Source organism: Dioscorea cayenensis, chromosome 9 (genome assembly GCF_009730915.1).
Source record: "Dioscorea cayenensis subsp. rotundata cultivar TDr96_F1 chromosome 9, TDr96_F1_v2_PseudoChromosome.rev07_lg8_w22 25.fasta, whole genome shotgun sequence".
NCBI lineage: Eukaryota > Viridiplantae > Streptophyta > Magnoliopsida > Dioscoreales > Dioscoreaceae > Dioscorea > Dioscorea cayenensis.
The window spans coordinates 7,420,684-7,438,973 of NC_052479.1; the positions used below are offsets into that span (position 1 = coordinate 7,420,684).

Here is an 18,290-nt window from a genome sequence, read left to right on the forward strand (position 1 = left end):
TACCCATCACAACCATATTCATTAGTCGATCCCATCCCAAATCCAGCTGACCCGACTTCCCTTTTTTCATTCCCATCCAAAAAACCCATTCTTTTGAGAATCGGAGAGATTCCTAGCCTCGAATGACTGGAATGAAAACAAAGAAAAAGGTTTAGGCCTGTGTATGTGTGTGACATCTATCCATCCCATTATTGAAACCGGAGGAGGAACTTCCCGAGGCTCAATTCCACCCCCAAAGCGAGATTGTGGCTGCATCCTACCCTATCCTTTAAGATAAGTACGTACTCGCAAGGCTGGCTTACAACACAATTAGAGATCCCGCAATGCAGAGCTTACCAAGTGCGTCAATGATTGTGTAAAAGAGGGAATATAGACCGAAACGCTTATATGAGGGGGGCTAGCCCCTGCCAAATCTCAAATCTATAGTTAACCACAAATAACCAAAAAGACAGATGCAAAGTTTCCCAAAGCTTCCTTACGTGGCCCTAGTGAGGTTGTTTTCATGCTATAGTCTCACGTGTTCGTTCATACTAGACCTCTTTTTCACTTTTTTTTTTTGAATCAATCAAAGGGTTGAAGGTTGAGGCAGCGGAGAACAAAACCCATTGTGGTCTTCAAATCAAGGTTTTAAACATTGACTTTGGTTTTAGTAGGCTAGCCATTAACTCCACTGTTTTACATTGGTCAGGCTAGCCACTATGAATCCTGTCCTATTCTCAGTGTCCTTGCGGATAAGCTTTTGAGATTTCTGGCCCGCCTTTTGGCAATGATGTAAAGTACCATTTATTGGATGGGTGGGCTGCTATTTTGTTTGGAAGCTGAGGAAAATAAATATAGGGAGCGCAATTGAATGGATCTTCCCACAGTTATTCGTTAATCCCTATTTTTCATTCACATAGGCGATAGTAGTAGGATTCCTCTTTTGTCAATGAGGTTGATCCGGTGACAAGATACATGCAGAGAATGGAAATATTGAGTCTTTTCAAGTGACAAAAATGCTTCAGCCGAAGAGAAGAAGAATCAAATGTCCCTCTCACCCGGACAATATATGAATTCATGAAGAAGAGTGATCGGAAAGACTGCCCAGTCATCCATTTTTATGGCAGGGGCAAGCCGTCAAACAGTTGGAAAAAAATGGGTGCGATAAAAATACAGAGTTATCTGGGATAGGGTAGGCATCACAGAAGTTATCTTCACAAATACACAATAATTTTTTTACTTTTGGGGATTGGTACTATTGTAAAAGCTCTGATTGGATTTTTCTACATCGTCACCATATATATATTTTCATTTTCTCATCCTCTTCAGAGAAGCCTGCTATTCTCTGAGGGTCTGCCATGTAATTAGCAGGTTACCTCTCCATGGTAGCCTGCTTGGATGACAACTCACTCCAGAAGTGGAGACAATGGTGAAGTGAAGGAAATGAAGACGAATTATGAACGCCTTGAACATCCAATCCGCCAAACGGGTAGTGCAGAAAGAATAGATCACCTACTTCAAGAAGCACCGAGACGAAAAACTGAAAGATCTCAAATTCTTCTGTGACTGCCTAACAAATAATGTGATCACCCATGCAAACGTTACCAGGACAGTGATCCCATTTATAGTCACATTATCTAATGGAGACAAGGTAGCACTTGCCCTTGTTGTTAATGCATCTTTCGAAAAAGACCTCGCCGTAATAATAAAAAATGAAAGAACGGGTTTCCAGCAATCCATGTATGGGCTCCATTCCAATATCTCCAAGTATTGGCCAATGAACACTTAATTCCATGTTTTAGCAGCTCCAAGATTGAAGAATCCTAAAAGAAATCCAGAAGACAGATGGGCATTCGAACAAAAAAAAAGGCCTGTGCTGGCGAAGGAGAAAATGAACGATGAAACATTAGGTATAGGACTTATGGAGACAGGATAAAAAGATGGAAGCCCCCGGCCTGGTATGTCCAAACCAAAACCAATTCATTCTCATACAATAATTAGAATTAGTGGCAAAGCTCTTTATAAATTCATAAATCAAGTTTTCTAAGAAAGAAAGTCATCAAGCTAGCAAGGCTACAAGTAAGCCTAAAGCTAGTTGTTCAGCCGTTCAGCTAACAATGCCTTGAGAAAGTACGTGAGGAAGCAAAGAAAACGGAGGCTCGAAAGCTGTCCATTCTTTGGATTGAAGAAAGAATAAAATTCTGTCACGTTCCGTTATCAAGCGAGCCAGTTTTTTTAATTCAAAATCTTTCTTTCCAAGTGAAGGATTTTCATCTTTCTTTCTCTCTTTCTGGCAAGTAGGCAAGTATTGGCATGTGAGCTCAAGTTCAGGGCTTGCAAAGGTTGCTTAGTAGTCAACTTTGAAAGCGACAAAGCAGCAAGGAAGTAGGGATTCAAGTAAAGAATCCGCGGAAAGCCCATAATTATCTACATCGAGTCATGGCTGAATCCAAGTTGAGTGATGAGAGCAAAATCCTTATCAGCGAACGACGTAAGGAGTCAGACTTCATCCTTATCGGGGATCGAAGGCGTGGAGCTCGACTTAATTTGAAGACGAAACAAAGAATCTACAAGCTAAGAGAAAAGAACGAGTAGAACTCGCCGAGTTTTTTCGAAGAGTAGGAAAGAAAGCTCGAAAGCTAGATTTCTTTATATTAGCTACTTACTATAGACTGAATTAAAATCTAGATGCGAGCAGACAAGCCGTCTAGTCCAGCGCTGGCCTCTATCTCTATAAAGTTGTTTACGGAATCAATGTTAGACGCAAGCGAGCTTCAGGATTGGTTTTGATAAAGAAGACTTGACTCTCTAAGCAAGTACGGTACGATGGATAAGTACTCACGGAAGCGAAAGAACCAAGCAAGAAAGAAAGCCGAGTTTGTCAAGACAAGTTCCACAGAGAACGAGCCTAGCGAGACAAAAGAATAATAGGAAATTTCTCTTTGAGAAGTAACACTTTTTCTTTTGCGAATCTATCACGTTAAGACAATTCAACATATTTTTCCTTGTATGTTAGAAGGTGCAGAGCGTTAGAAGCAAGTGGGACTTTGGCCACACTACCAACCCTTACTATGACTTCTTTTGAAGCTCTAGTTCTCACGCATCCTAGCTCCAAGATCTTGCTTTCACTTTGAAAGCGAAGCTCATTGGGACTTGCTGAGATCCAATGAGATATCCAAATCTTTGATTGATTGTCAAACTAGCAGTTCCCACGAACCAGACACAAGATGGATGGTGTACCAATCAATTTCATTGGGAAGATGGCGAGGATGAAAGAAGTCTCTCAAGAGAGAGATATGGAAAAGAAGTACGAAAGTGAGAGCGGGCTAGCTAAATGCTCTAAAAATCGAGTATACTGAAAGGGCCCGTGATCCTCGGGCAAGACATGCAAAACCTCGGACCTACCAAGCACTTAGGAATGTGTTGTGAAGGCGGAATAGAGTTTCATAATCTCGGGGAAGCACTATCTTAGTTCGATTAGGTGGATGCTGTTGAGCCGATTGTTTGAATCCCAATCACCAAGAACTTCATAATCTGGTGAGGCAGAGTCAAATTAAACAAACTGATTTAACTAATTCATAAACTATTGAACCTAAATGGGTAGGTGGGTTCTTCATCTCTACCACGAGGGCTATCGATCATGCTACTTGTGCAAAACCAAACAATCCACGTATGCTGCGGGCCCTAGCTGATAGATTAGAAATCACTCGGCCGACATACCTTTCTCCAGATGAAGCTGAACACCAACATTATTGCAATAAGATGCTTCAGTGACTACAAATAGAAAGTCTAAATAAAGAAAATAGTTTAGTTTACATTAAATTAAAGAAAGACCACGTGAGAAAAAGAGAGCATAGAATGTTTTCCATACTGAAAAACCCTCCAAAACGTTTTGGTCTTTTTTTAGGGTCTGCACATCAAAGAAAGCTATGCCATCAGGTTCCCCTTTTGTGGTGAGATTGGGATCAAGTGTTCACAATGCTATGGAGAAAAAATAATATAAAGATCGAATCAGTATCAAAAGAGGAGTCTTTCAGGCTGTGTGATAAGTGCTTGTGCGATATGAATGCGAAGCGTTCATTCCTTATGTTGAGCATTACTTTTCTCAGGTTTTTACATTAATATGTGTGTTTTTAAGTTACTTTGATGCAGGTAGGGTTGTGAGGCCGAGTATGAAGGAAATAGGCCAATGTGGATTATAATGCACCTATTTTAGAGGAGATCTTGCTAAGGTTCAAACGCCAAGACATAGGTCGGTGTGAGATGCTAGAGTGTGTGCCAACCTCCTCGTATTCGAGTCAAGACATTCATTTTGAGGGGCACAAAAGGCAGTCACACTCGAGCATTCTGATTTATGCATATAAGAACAAGAGATCCACCAACGTGTACATCATTGAAGAAGCAAGTGATTCACGACGTAAACGTGTGCCCGCTTATGCTACTCCCAATGAAAGTATGGAATTCGGGAGTATTTTCGATAGAGCAATGTAGCAAAAACCTATAGAAAGTACTGTAGTAGCCCTCGCCGAGAAATCAGAGAAATAGAGAATCCACACGGGCATGTGGAAATTATCCACGCCTGCGTGGAAATTCCACGTGTCGTGTGACATCATACACGCCCGTGCAGTTGCCCGATTCTAGCCCTATTTAAAGCCGAATTCAGCACCCGATTTCGGGATTCTTTTTCTCCATCTTTTTCCCCAACTTGTGAGAGGGTTTTGGCTAGGGTTTCGAGGGGTATTGGCCAAGGTTTTGGAGAGGTTCTATGGCTCCAACATCATGATTCCATTAGGAAGAAGGTTGGTAGGGGAGCTTCAATCAAGGCGTATCCTATAGCAGACGAAGGAATCCTTGGACGACGAGTAGAGGACCCTAGGAATGCTTTAATCGAGTTGGTTTCTTTATGGATTCATTGCTTTTACATTCAATTTCTTTGATTGTACTTAGCTCCATGGAGAGATAAACCCATAGTGGGTACTTGGGTGATTGTGAACCTAGGATGTACTCGTTTCATTGACCTTCTTTATTATGCTTTCAATAAATTAATGTTTATTGTGAGTTCCAACCTTGAATGCTTGATTGTATGAACATTTTCCCTAGAGTGACAGTAGGATTGAGAGTTCTTGTTGGTAACCTTGTGAGTGAGTGACACACCACGAGCGTTAGACAAAGCTAGGTTGGAGAGGGTTGAGAGGGTGAGTCGAGAGTTACAGGAGCGTCCCCTTTCCCCTCCGACGTTATAGATTCTACCTTCGTTCCTTGAGTTCTTTGCGGCCATAATAGAGTGAATGGTCTAAGGGATGAACCTCCGGCCTAGTTGCTCGTGCAATGGAGTGAAGTGTTGAGGGGATCTTAGTATCTAGGGCTTAATTGTGGCTAGGGACCTTCTGCCTGGACCAAAGGGTTAGGTCTATAATTAGGAAGCGATTTATCACTTGGAATCCCTAGAGCCCATTGCAACTTTATTCAAGTGCGAGGTTGAGAGGTTACTTAATCTCTCCTCTGGGACATGAATAGAGTTAGGCATAGTTGACCTTATATTTGGGACTATGTATGTAAGGATTTCCACAACTCACCATTGCATCGATTAGGAAGCATAATAGAGAGTTCCTGCACTTGAAACAATTTTCCTAGGTGAAGCACCATCCGAGTACCCCATCTTTATCGATTTCCTTACCCTTTTCTTTATTCTTGTTCTCTCACTTGTTTCTTTTATTATTGAGAATTGAATCAATTTCATACCAATCATTATTGATCTTCCACATAGCTAAGAACCAAACTAAGTATTTTTATTCCCTACTCCCTGTGGATTCGACCCCGCTCACCCGGGATTATTACTTCGACAAACCCGTGCACTTGCGGGATATAAGCAATTGGTACATGTCAAGTTTTTGGCACCGTTGCAGGGGAGTTAGGCGTTTAAAGATACTTTGCACTTTGTTTTCTTAGCTATTTCACTACACAATTCTATTTCATATCTTTTTATTCTATCATCGTTCTGATTTTCTTTTTCTTTACTTTTGGTGCAGGTCCAGGTTATGACCCGAGGGAATCCATCAATATTGTTTGAAGGAGACCCTGAGCTTGAACGTACACTTTGAAGGAAAGGGAAAGAACATGTACAAGAACAGCCTAATCCAGCTGATTTTGATGTAGAAGGATCTGAAAACATGGCAGAACAAAATGAGCAACAACGGACACTATCCGATTATGCCAGAACTTTAGTATTGGGGACACAATCGAGTATTGTGCGTCCTCCAATCACAGCTCAGAATTTCGAGCTAAAGCCGGCATTCATCCATATGCCGCAGCTGTCCGTACAATTCAATGGTTTGGCCGATGAGGATCTAAACAGTCACATAGAGAGCTTCCTTGAGGTGTGTGACATGTCGAAGATAAATGGTGTGATGGATGATGCCATCAAATTGAGAGCCTTCCCATTTTCCTTAAAGGGGAAAGCAAAGCGATGGCTACACTCATTACCTAGGGCATCAATCACTACATGGGAGGAGATGGTAGAAGTTTTTTTCTAGCCCGTTATTTTCCCTCCCGGAAAAATCAGCAAAGCTTAGGAATGAGATCTCATCCTTTATGCAGTTGGAATTGGAGTATCTATTTAAGACATGGGAAAGGATCAAGGAACTCCTCGCAAGTGTCCGCAACACGAATTCCCTCGAGTGGATGATTGTTCAAACCTTCTACAATGGTTTTGAACCCGAGTACAAGGCAACTCTTGGATGCGGCGAGGAAGTACCTTAGGTAGCAAGACCCCCGACGAGGCACGTCAATTGATTGAAGAAATGGGGTTAAATAGCTACCAGTGGAATGCTAGGGAAAAGAAAAAGGTTGCCGGTCTCCATGAAATTGATGCGGTAACATCATTGGCGGCCCAAGTGGAGAGTTTGAGTAAGAAGCTAGGTCTTATAGCTTCGAATAGAGTTGCGTCCGTGACAAATTACACCGGTTGTGGTGGAGAACATGCTCCTTCCGATTGCCCAATCGTCATAGGTGATGTTTCTTCAGTTGAGAATGTTGATTTTGTAGGTAATGGAATGAGACCTCAAGGGAATCCATACAGCAACATCTACAATTCAGGTTGGAAGAATCATCCCAACTTTTCATGGAGTAATCAAGGACCATAGAATACCATGGGACCATCGGGGTTCCAACAACAACAACAAGCCCCTCAAATGGAAAACAAAATTTCAGGTTTGGAAACCCGAATGACGGATTTGGAGAAGCACTTGGCTAGATTTGTTCAATCGGCAAATACATGGTTTGAATCGACCGAGGCTACACTTCGCAATCACACTGCCTCCTTGCACAACCTTGAAAATCAAGTGGGGCAAATTGCGAAATCTCTTTCTGAATGGCCACATGGAAGTTTACCAAACAACACGGAAACCAACCCGAGAGAACATGTGAAGGCGATCGCTTTGAGAAGCGGTCGTGAGGTTGAAGGGTGGGTTCCGAGTGAAAGGCCAAAAGAACACGCACCCGAGGTCGTAGAGGTTGAGAAAGGAGAAAACAAAGAGAAAGAGGTGGCACCCCCATTTTTCAAGCCAAGAATCCCTTTATCCCTCTAGATTAAAGAATGACTAAGGGGATGACCAAGATAAGAAGTTCCCTCGAGTTTGTTCAAGCAACTCCACATCAACATTCCTTTTGTTGAGGCTTTGGCTCAAATGCCTAAGTATGCGAAGTTCTCGAAAGACCTATCGACCAAACAAAGAGGAAATTGGAGGAGAGTGATTCAGTGGTGCTTGATGCTTCATGCTCGGCGGTGTTGCAAAAAGAACATGCCGAACAAGAAGAAAGACCCGGAAGCTTCATTATTCCGGTAACATCGGCAACTTAGGTGAGGAAATGGCATTGGCGTATTCAGGGGCAAGTATCAATGTCATGCCATATACTTTCTTCCAAAAAGCTAGCCTTGGTGAGTTTAGGCCTACTCGGATGACTTTACAATTGGCGGACCGAACGGTACGACATCCGAGAGGCATCATTGAAGACGTGCTTTGTCAAGGTGGACAAGTATATTTTTTTCCGCTTGACTTTGTAGTGCTAGATATTGATGAGGATGCAGATGTACCCTTAATACTTGGGAGACCATTCTTACGGACTTCCAAAGCATTGATTGACATGGACGGCAGAGAGCTCACGTTGAGAGTCGGAGACGATAAGCTCACTTACCGCCTTTGTTGAAGCCATGTGGCATTCTCTCGATTTTTGATGACACTTTGTATTTTCTAGACACTACTGATGAGATTGTTGATGAATATATACAAGAAATGTTCAATCTGGATCCGTATGAAGGTTTGTTCGACCAAGAGGAGAGCAATGAAAAAGTAATGATGCTTGGTTCGACTGGAGAGGAAACATCTACCCCGGGAATCTTGAAGAAGATGATCCGAAAATGAAGAGGGCCTCAAGACGCCACCGAAAAATGCCCCAAGACTGTTAGAGACGTACATGAGCTAAGAAAGATGGACGAACCATTGTTAGGTGGTCCAAAGCCCAATAGTGCACCCTCTACCCTCAAGAGACTTTGCTCATCATGCTTTCAAGTTATGGGTAAGAGGGACACCTTCATTCATGAACCACCGTGAGGTAAGAAAGATACGTCAAGCTTAGTGACATTAAACAAGCGCTTCTTGGGAGGCAAACCCAAGTGTTTACTATTTTCTTTCGTACTTTTAGTTTAGTTTGTTTGCATGAATAAATTATTAAGTGTTGGTGTTTCAATTTTTGAGTGCTTGTGCTGCAATTTTATTGTGGGTTTTTTTTAAAAGAATTTATTGTATGCTTTGTTGAGAATTGGCGAAGTTTGGTCGTTTGAGTTCTATTTTTGTGTTTTTTTATCCGGTATATCTTGCACAATAGGGCGTGCCTCGAGTGTATAAACATGTTCAAAGCTAGTTCTGCAGAGCCCTGCAGGTTTTTTTCTAAGTCATCTAGAGAAACACACGGGCAGTGGAAATTCCACACGCCCGTGGGTGTGTATTGTGAACTCTTCCAGAGAGGGCACAGGGGCAAGCGGCTGCTCCTGTGGATGACCATGCGACTGGCGCATGCCCGTGAGTAATTTCCACACGGGCGTGTGCCTTCCCGCAGAGTTGGGGCAGATTTTTCCCGAGAATATACAGGGGCGTGACTCGCCTGCGGTGACTCTGTGAACCACGCACGCGGGCGGTAATTTCACGACGCCCATGCAAAACTCGCAGTTGCTCCCTCCATCCCGAGAAAACACAGGGGCGTGCGGGCCGCCCCTGTGAGTTGAGGCCTGTGAATGCCCAAACCCGTGGGGAATTTCTGCATGGGCGTGTGGGTGACTTGATATTTTTTTCTCGGATGACCGTGGAAGCCACTGTGGGCGCGCGCTCGCCTCGGAGTCCGCCGCACGGCGTGGATAATTTCCGCACGCCTGCGTGAGATCGACCGAGTCAAAGGAGCGTTTTTTTCCGAGAAAGCACGTGGACGTGTATATGCCCTCGTGGCACTCTCGGCAAGGCGTACGGGCGGTAATTTCCACACGCGTGGGGATACATGCAATTTCAAGAGACGCAATTTTCTCCTTAAAAACATTGTGATCCGTCTCATTCTTCATCTCCAGTCGCCGGAAAATGGTTTCTGATTATCTTTCCGACCCTTCGTCGCTATTTGGAGGAATTTTCTTCGCTAATCTAACCGAATTTCAGATGTTTTCATATTCATCTCTTCGGTAATCCTTTTATCCTCTTTTCTTCGCTAATTATGGTTTTTCACGGGTTGAATGCTTTTTAATGCGAGTTTTCATGCATGATGGATGTGTAGTAAGCAGTTAGAAGTGGTTTTATAATTGAATTCTCGAACCCCGAGCATCAGGCTCGCTTCGAGAGACTTTCAGCACTCGGGTTTGGTCAAACTTGCTTTGCAGATGTACAAGTGCTTCAACATGATCGAAAGCAGGGTGATGAGGTGATTAATGAGATTGATGAGATGTCGGTAGTGGGAAAGTCGGAGGAGGTCACGACAATTAGTGAACTAGCTACCCGCACACTTACGCTTAGAGGTTTTTAGCGCCCTTTGAGTTTTCGATTGCTACATGGGAGAGTTGACACTACTGAGGCGATACAGTTTCGGGCATTCGGACATCCATTCTCTATAAGCGTCATTGAGTATTTGATTAGGACGGGACTGTACGATGTCACTTATACAGGTACCGTGGAGTATGGCCGACTCACCAAGAGATTTTTCCAAAGTGGCGCCACCCCATATCATGCATACTGTGATTTTTGTGGGCGTGGGGAGTACGAACCGGGATTATCAAAGGCTTCTAGTTTGTCCCGGTTCGCCATGTATACGCATACACGCAAATCATCGCAGAAGTCCGTGATAGGTCGAGCGGATAACACGTACCGCTTTGACCAGATCGGATCCGCTTTTTCTTATACTCCATGGCTCGCAATGTACCACTTCACTTAGGGTGCATTCTAGCGGATGTTTTTGCAAAGCACTGTGGTCGCTCAACGAGAGTGGGTCTACTATTTGTGGGTCCCTTATATCACCGCACTCATTCTAGGAATGGGTTTGGGCAACGCCCACGTGGTGCCGAGAGGACAATTGTGCCCATCGCCTCACGCTCGATACGATCGTGATGATGGGGATTGGTACGGAGGTTTGGGCCGTGGGTTTATATTCTCACCCTCAGCCCATCACCGAGACCACCGAAAAGCGTAAGGAGATACTACGAGGGATGTCTAGCAGACTCCTCCATCTTCTGTAGCTCCGGGTATTCGAGCTTATGATCGTATCGAGTGGTCGGAGACCGATGTTAGAGAGATTCGGATCGAGATAGAGGAGCTCCGGGCTTTGCAATCGGCTCAAGACACGCATCTTATGGCCCCGATTCGATTTCCTTCGAGATCTCCTCGAGACCCGGATCATCGATAGCTTCCAAAGACCTCCATCCCTCGACCCCCAAAGCACTCAGAGGACCCACTATATGCTTCCACTTCAAAGTAAAGCAGCAGTGAGCCCCGAGAGCGACTTTCGACACTTGACATTTCTTTTTACTTTCATGCATTTTTACTTTTATCTTATTTTTTTCTTGTTTTTTTAGACTTTGTTCACTCGTAAAGGATTTTTCCTTCCGAGTTTATGTTATTTTGCATTATCGAGTTGTATTCATTGCTTCATCTTTTTATACACTCGAGTTATTTTTTTGTTTTTTTCTTGAGCTTCACTCGAACCCCCTCGTATGCGTGCAGATGGTCTTCTCTTCTTGGAAATTGAGACTTAATCATGGGCATGGCCAAGGTGCTTTGGCACTTGGCCGTCAGGAAGCTTCACAACCCGTTGGAACACTACTCCCAATGAATTAGCTTCATCAAACGCAACACTAGGAGTCGGGGAGTATTGTTTTGATTGCTTCTCCCACATCTATTTTTTTGAATGATATATTTTGAGTTAGTTTGCATGTGTACATTGAGGACAATGTACAACTTAAGTGTGGGGGAGTTTCATAGTGCACACATCTTTTTCTATTGTTCTTGATTGTTATATGCTCACATAGCCAATGGCGGTTCACCTTAGATGCAATGGTTGTATTCTTGAGTTTCGGAGAATTTCTAACATTGAATGTTTTCATGCTCTAGTTCTTGCTTGAATTTCTAGGAATTTTTGCCCGATTTACACTTAGTGCACTACTCACTCTTTGAACTCTATTGGAAACTCTTGTTCGATGTTAAAAGGGACTAGTTAGGTTTATTTTCTTGTGCTAATTCAAAATGAAAAAGAAGGAACAAAAATAGTTTTCATTGTTTATTTGTATTTGTTGGGTGGAAAGAGCTACCACCTATGAAGTATGAAAGCTACTCTCACAAGTCGGATACTAGTTATGCCCTAATGAGAGAAAGAGCTATCTCATAGGATGAGTGAAAGCTACCACTCGGGTAGAAAGAGCTACCACCTCGAAAGTGTGAAAGCCACCTTAGCGGCCGCTTGGGAAAGGGCTACCGTAGAGGATGTGTGAAGCTACTATCGTTTTTGAAATGTTTGTTGTTTTCTTGTTGTGGATAAATAAGTCCCTTGTACTTAGAACTTTGAGGAGTATAACTTGGGGTGTTTTGAAGTGAGTTCACACACTTACACGAAATTCGGGTTTGTTATCCTTTTTTTATTCAAGTTTTTTTAGCTAGACCATTGATTCGAATTTAGTGTTGAAATTTTCCTTACTTGTAGAATGCTATCTTTGTATACTTTGGTGAACCTAAGGGCAAGCACTTTCAACATTTTCTTCATTGATGCACTTTAATGTTTGCTTGAGGACAAGCAAAAGCTTAAGTGTGGGGGATTTGATAAGTGCTTGTGCGATATGAATGCTGAGCTGCTCATTCTTTATGTTGAGCATTACTTTTTCTCAGGTTTTTTTACATTAATATGTGTTTTTTTATGTTACTTTGATGCAAGTAGGGTTGTGAGGCTGAGTATGAAGGAAATAGGCCAATGTGGATTATAATGCACCTATTTTGGAGGATATCTTGCTAAGGTTCAAACCCGAAGACATAGGTCAGGTGTGAGATGCTAGAGTGTGTGCCAACCTCCTCGTATTCGAGTCAGCACATTCATTTTGAGGGCACAAAGGCAGTCACACTCGAGCATTCTGATTTATGCATATAAGAACAAGAGATCCACCAATGTGTACATCATTGAAGAAGCAAGTGATTCACGACGTAAACGTATGCCCGTTTGCATTACCCCAATGAAAGTATGGAATTCGGGAGTATTTCCGGCAGAGTACTGTAGCAAAACATTGTAGCAAGTACTGTAGCAGCCCGGCCGAGAAATCAGAGAAACAGAGAATCCACACGGGCGTGTGGAAATTATCCACGCCCGTGTGGAAATTCCATAGGGGCATGTGACATCATACATGCCCATGCAGTCGCCCGATTCCAGCCCTATTTAAAGCCGATTTCTGCCCCGATTTTAGGATTCTTTTCTCCATCTTTTCCCTAACTTCTGAGGGGATTTCGGATAGGGTTTCGAGGGGTATTGGCGAAGGTTTTGTAGTGGTTCTACGGCTCCGACATCATGATTCCATTAGGAAGAAGGTTGGTAGGGGAGCTTCAATCGAGGCGAATCCTATACCGGACGAAGGAATCCTTGGATGACGAGTAGAGGACTTTCCACAAGACCATCGACATGACCATCGAGGGGGTTTCTTTATGGATTCATTGCTTTTACATTCAATTTCTTTCATTGTACTTAGCTCCATGCAGAGCTAAACCCCTAGTGGGTACTTGGGTGATTGTGAACCCTAGGATGTACTCGTTTCATTGAACTTCTTTATTATGCTTTCAATAAATTGATGTTTATTGTGAGTTCCAACCTTGAATGCTTGATTGTATGAACATTTCCCCTAGAGTGACACTAGGGTTGAGAATTCTTGTTGGTAACTTTATGAGTGAGTGATACACCACGAGCGTTAGACAAAGCTAGGTTGGAGAGGGTGAGTCGAGAGGTACAGGAGCGTCCCCTTTCCCCTCCGACGTGATAGATTCTATCTCCGTTCCTTGAGTTCTTTGCGGCCATAATAGAGTGAATGGTCTAAGGGATGAACCTCCGCTGGGGCCTAGTTGCGTGTGCAATGGAGTGAAGCATTGTGGGGATCTTAGTATCTAGGGCTTAATTGTGGCTAGGGACCTTCCGCCTGGACCAAAGGGTTAGGTCTATAATTTGGAAGCGATTTATAACTTGGAATCCCTAGAGCCCATTGCAACTTTATTCAAGTGTGAGGTTGAGAGGTTACTTAATCTCTCCTCCGGGATATAAATAGAGTTAGGCATAGTTGACCTTAGATTTGGGACTATGTATGGATGGATTTCCATGACTCACCATTGCATCGATTAGGAAGCATAATAGAGAGTTCCTGCACTTGAAATGATTTTCGTAGGTGAAGCATCATCCGAGTACCCCATCTTTATCGATTGCCTTACCCTTTTCTTTATTCTTGCTCTCTCACTTTTTGCTTTTATTATTGAGAATTGAATCAATTTCACACCAATCATTATTGATCTTCCACATAGCTAAGAACCAAACTAAGTATTTTCATTCTCTACTCCCTGTGGATTAGACCCCGCTCACCCGGGATTATTACTTCTACAAACCCGTGCACCCGCGGGATATAAGCACTGTGCAAGAGGGGAGTGGGCCTAATTGTTTACTTGGTAGGCTAGGGTGACCATAGCTAGCAAAGGTTCTGCTAAAATTGAGAGTACTTTGTCCAAGACAAAAGTAGATGATGAATTCCGTAAATAAAAAATGGAAAAAACTCATTCAAAGCTATAATATAATAGGGAAATAGACTATATATAAAGATGGAAGGAAAGCATTGTGCTTCTTCATCTAGGCTGGAACTTGAGACCAAAAAGCCATAGTCAGTAGCCATGTCCACCCACCGAAAGTCAGCTATTAGCACTTCCAATGAATGTAGCCAAACGAGTGTCTCTCGGTGTCGGATTGATTAATGATTTGTTTTTCTGCTCCTTTCCCCACCAAGAAAGGGGATTTAGTGATGTCGATCCAAAATCATAATATCTTTTCTTATATATATAAGGATAGTGAAATAGGAGATTTTAGCTTGAGTATCTTCCTTTCAATGGAATCTCTCTGATTATAGAATGATTAAAAAGAGTTAACAAACAAAATGATCGGAAAACTCAAAAAAAGGATAGTCATCCGTTCAGTCAGTACTACATTGATTGGTTCCAGGGGCATAGACCTTTCTTTATGTACATTTTAAAAAAAGTGTATCAAAGAGAATCTCTATATTTCACTTTTTTTCCGGATCAAAAATTGAACTCCCGACCAAAGAATCGGATGTGAGTAACTTGTCTTTCTGCTTTGCTTTCTCCACCCCCTTATTCTGTTCCAGACATGAACATATTCTCCATATTACTGGTTCTTTTGAGCCAATGATTGGACCTACTGAACAACATCGCTGTCGTTTATCCCTTCGGATTCATCCCATACATTATAGTCTTCCCCTAGTTCGAGAAGTTTTCGATTCTTAGGTAGTTTTTGTCTGTAAAACCCAATCGGTTTCCACATTAATTCTTTTTATGAAAATTAAAACCAAGGGCATTTCCCATTCATTTTTTTGGATAGGAGCTCTTGGGACATTAATAAAGTCAATAAAGAAAAAGGGATGCAAAGTCAATGTCTTTTAAGTGCTTGTGTGATATGAATGCAAAGCATTCTTTCCTTATGTTGAACATTACTTTTCTCGGGTTTTTTTACATTAATATGTGTTTTTTTATGTTACTTTTTATGCGGTAGGGTTGTAAAACAAATTATGAAGGAAAAAAAGCCAATGTGGATCACAATGCACCGATTTTTGGAGGAAAATCTTGCTAAGGTTCAAACGCGAAGATATAAGTCGGGTGTGAGATGCTAGAGTGTGTGCCAACCTCCCCGTATTTGAGTTTGCACAACCCATTTGGAGGGGCACAAGGCGCTCACACTCAAGCATTCCGACTTATGCACATAGAACAAGATCTCCATCAACTTATCCGTCATTGAAGAACCAAAAGCGTTTCCATGGCATAAACGCGTGCCCGCTTTATGTTACCTCGATGAAAAAGTGGATTCGGGAGTATTTTTTTGGCATAGTACTCGTAGCAATTCGCTCACGACTGCGAAAATGACGGTTCGAGAGAATCCACATGGGCGGTGGAAATTACCCATGCCCTGAGTGGAAATTCCGCATGGGCGAGTGTACCGTACACGCCCATGGAGTCGCTCGATTTCAGCCCTATTTAAAGCCGATTCAGCCCCGATTTTAGTATTCTTTTCTCCATCTTTTTCCCCAACTTGCGTAGAAGGGCTTCGACTAGGGATTTCGAGGGGTATTGGCCAAGGTTTTGGAGAGGTTCTACGGCTCCGACATCATGATTCCATTAGGAAGAAGGTTGGTAGGGGAAGCTTCGATCGAGGCGTATCCTTTACCGGACGAAGGAATCCTTAGACGACGAGTAGAGGACTTTCCACAAGACCATCGACACGACCATCGAGGGGGTTTCTTTATGGATTCATTGCTTTTACATTCGATTTCTTTTGATTGTACTTAGCTCCATGGAGAGCTAAACCACTAGTGGGTACTTGGGTGATTGTGAACCCTAGGATGTATTCGTTTCATTGAACTTCTTTATTATGTTTTTCAATAAATTGATGTTTATTGTGAGTTCCAACATTGAATGCTTGATTGTATGAACATTTCCCCTAGAGTGACACTAGGGTTGAGAGTTCTTGTTGGTAACCTTGTGAGTGAGTGACACACCACGAGCGTTAGACAAAAGCTAGGTTGGAGAGGGTTGAGAGGGTGAGTCGAGAGTGCAGGGAGCGTCCCGTTTCCCCTCCGACGTGATAGATTCTACCTCCGTTTCTCGAGTTCTTTGCTGCCATAATAGAGTGAATGGTCTAAGAGATGAACCTCCACTGGGGCCTAGTTGCACGTGCAATGGAGTGAACCGTCGAGGTGATCTTAGTATCTAGGGCTTAATTGTGGCTTGGGACCTTCCACTCGGACCAAAGGGTTAGGTCTAAATTTAGGAAGAGATTTATCACTTGGAATCCCTAGAGCTCATTGCAACTCTATGCGAGTGCGAGGTGTTGAGATTGTTCGATTTCTCCTTCTCCTCTATGTCTATTCCGCTGATACGTTTGTGACCTCCTCCTCTATGTCTTATCATTAGAATTCCTCCGGTTTGGTCTTACTTCTTCTTTTTTTTTGTTACGAAAAAGGGAGGGGGAAAGTCAGTGCCAAATGCTTGGCAATCCTTGGTAGAGCTTATTCATGATTTCGTGCCGAACCCGGTAAACGAACAAATAGGTGGTCTTTCCGGAAATGTTAAACAAAAGTTTTCCCTTTGCATCTCGGTCACTTTTTACTTTTTTTCGTTATTTCGTAATCCCCAGGGTATGATGCCCTTTAGCTTCACAGTGACAAGTCATTTTCTCATTTCTTTGGCTCTCTCATTTTCTATTTTTATAGGCATTACGATCGTTGGATTTCAAAGACATGGGCTTCATTTTTTTAGCTTCTCATTACCTGCAGGAGTCCCACTGCCGTTAGCACCTTTTTTAGTACTCCTTGAGCTAATCTCTCATTGTTTTTCGTGCATTAAGCTCAGGAATACGTTTATTTGCTAATATGATGGCCGGTCATAGTTCAGTAAAGATTTTTAAGTGGGTCTGCTTGGACTATGCTATTTATGAATAATCTTTTTTATTTCATAGGAGATCTTGGTCCTTTATTTATAGTTCTAGCATTAACCGGTCTGGAATTAGGTGTAGCTATATCACAAGCTCATGTTTCTACGATCTCAATCTGTATTTACTTGAATGATGCTACAAATCTCCATCAAAATGAGTCATTTCATAATTGAATAAAAACGAGGAGCCGAAGATGTTAGGGGGCTACAGCTACGCTTTTGCAGCTCGTTGACTTTACTTTACGACGTTGGTTTCGGTTCGATCCACTATCCTTTTTGAAGCGGATAGTTCACAGTGCTCATTCTCCAACCGGAAAAGCCAACTCATCATGATGTTTCCACTCCATTTTCATTACGAAGATGTATCACGTCAGGATCCGTTGCTCAAACCGAATCACGCCAACGTTATGGAAGTTCCTGGATCGTGTGAAATCAGATTAGTACCAAAAGCAGCCTCTGATTTCAGAATCAAATATGGAAAATTGGCTATGGAGATTCCGCGCGGTCAGAGATTCATACAGACACAAAGGGGCCCTTATTTCCAAAAAGGAAAGTCGTTTAGATCCAATCCATTCTTGGGGTCCGAAAAAGACACAGATATGTCAGTGACTTTGCAGGACAAAGCGCTCTCCGAGGGCATGGAATTTCTCATTTTTTGGTCAGATTCCAAATCACTTGTTCTTCAAATTGACTAAACAAAAGTGGATGTTCCTCAATGATAAGTGCTTGTGCGATATGAATGCGAAGTGTTCATTCCTTATGTTGAGCATTACTTTTCTCGTGTTTTTACACTAATATGTGTTTTTTTATGTTAATTTTATGCGGGTAGGGTTGTGAGGTCGAGTATGAAGGAAATAGGGCCAATGTGGATCATAATGCACCTATTTTTGGAGGAAATCTTGCTAAGGTTCAAACGCGAAGACACAGGTCAGGTGTGAGATGGTAGAGTGTGTGCCAACCTCCTCGCATTCGAGTGAGCACATCCATTTGGAGGTGCACAAAGGCAGTCACACTCGAGCATTCCGATTTATGCACATAAGAACGAGAGCTCCACTAACA

General features: G+C 42.6%; 1 non-coding gene and 1 pseudogene across 1 annotated transcript; one reads left to right on the forward strand and one right to left on the reverse strand.

The window, feature by feature from the left end:
• The window catches only part of LOC120268444, a 33,384-nt pseudogene extending 15,623 nt beyond the window's left edge, over nucleotides 1-17,761 (forward strand).
• On the reverse strand, nucleotides 6,544-6,649 carry LOC120269824. The gene has a single exon (XR_005539457.1). It is a non-coding gene; the product is annotated as a small nucleolar RNA R71 (small nucleolar RNA).
• Nucleotides 17,762-18,290: the final 529 nt, after the last annotated feature.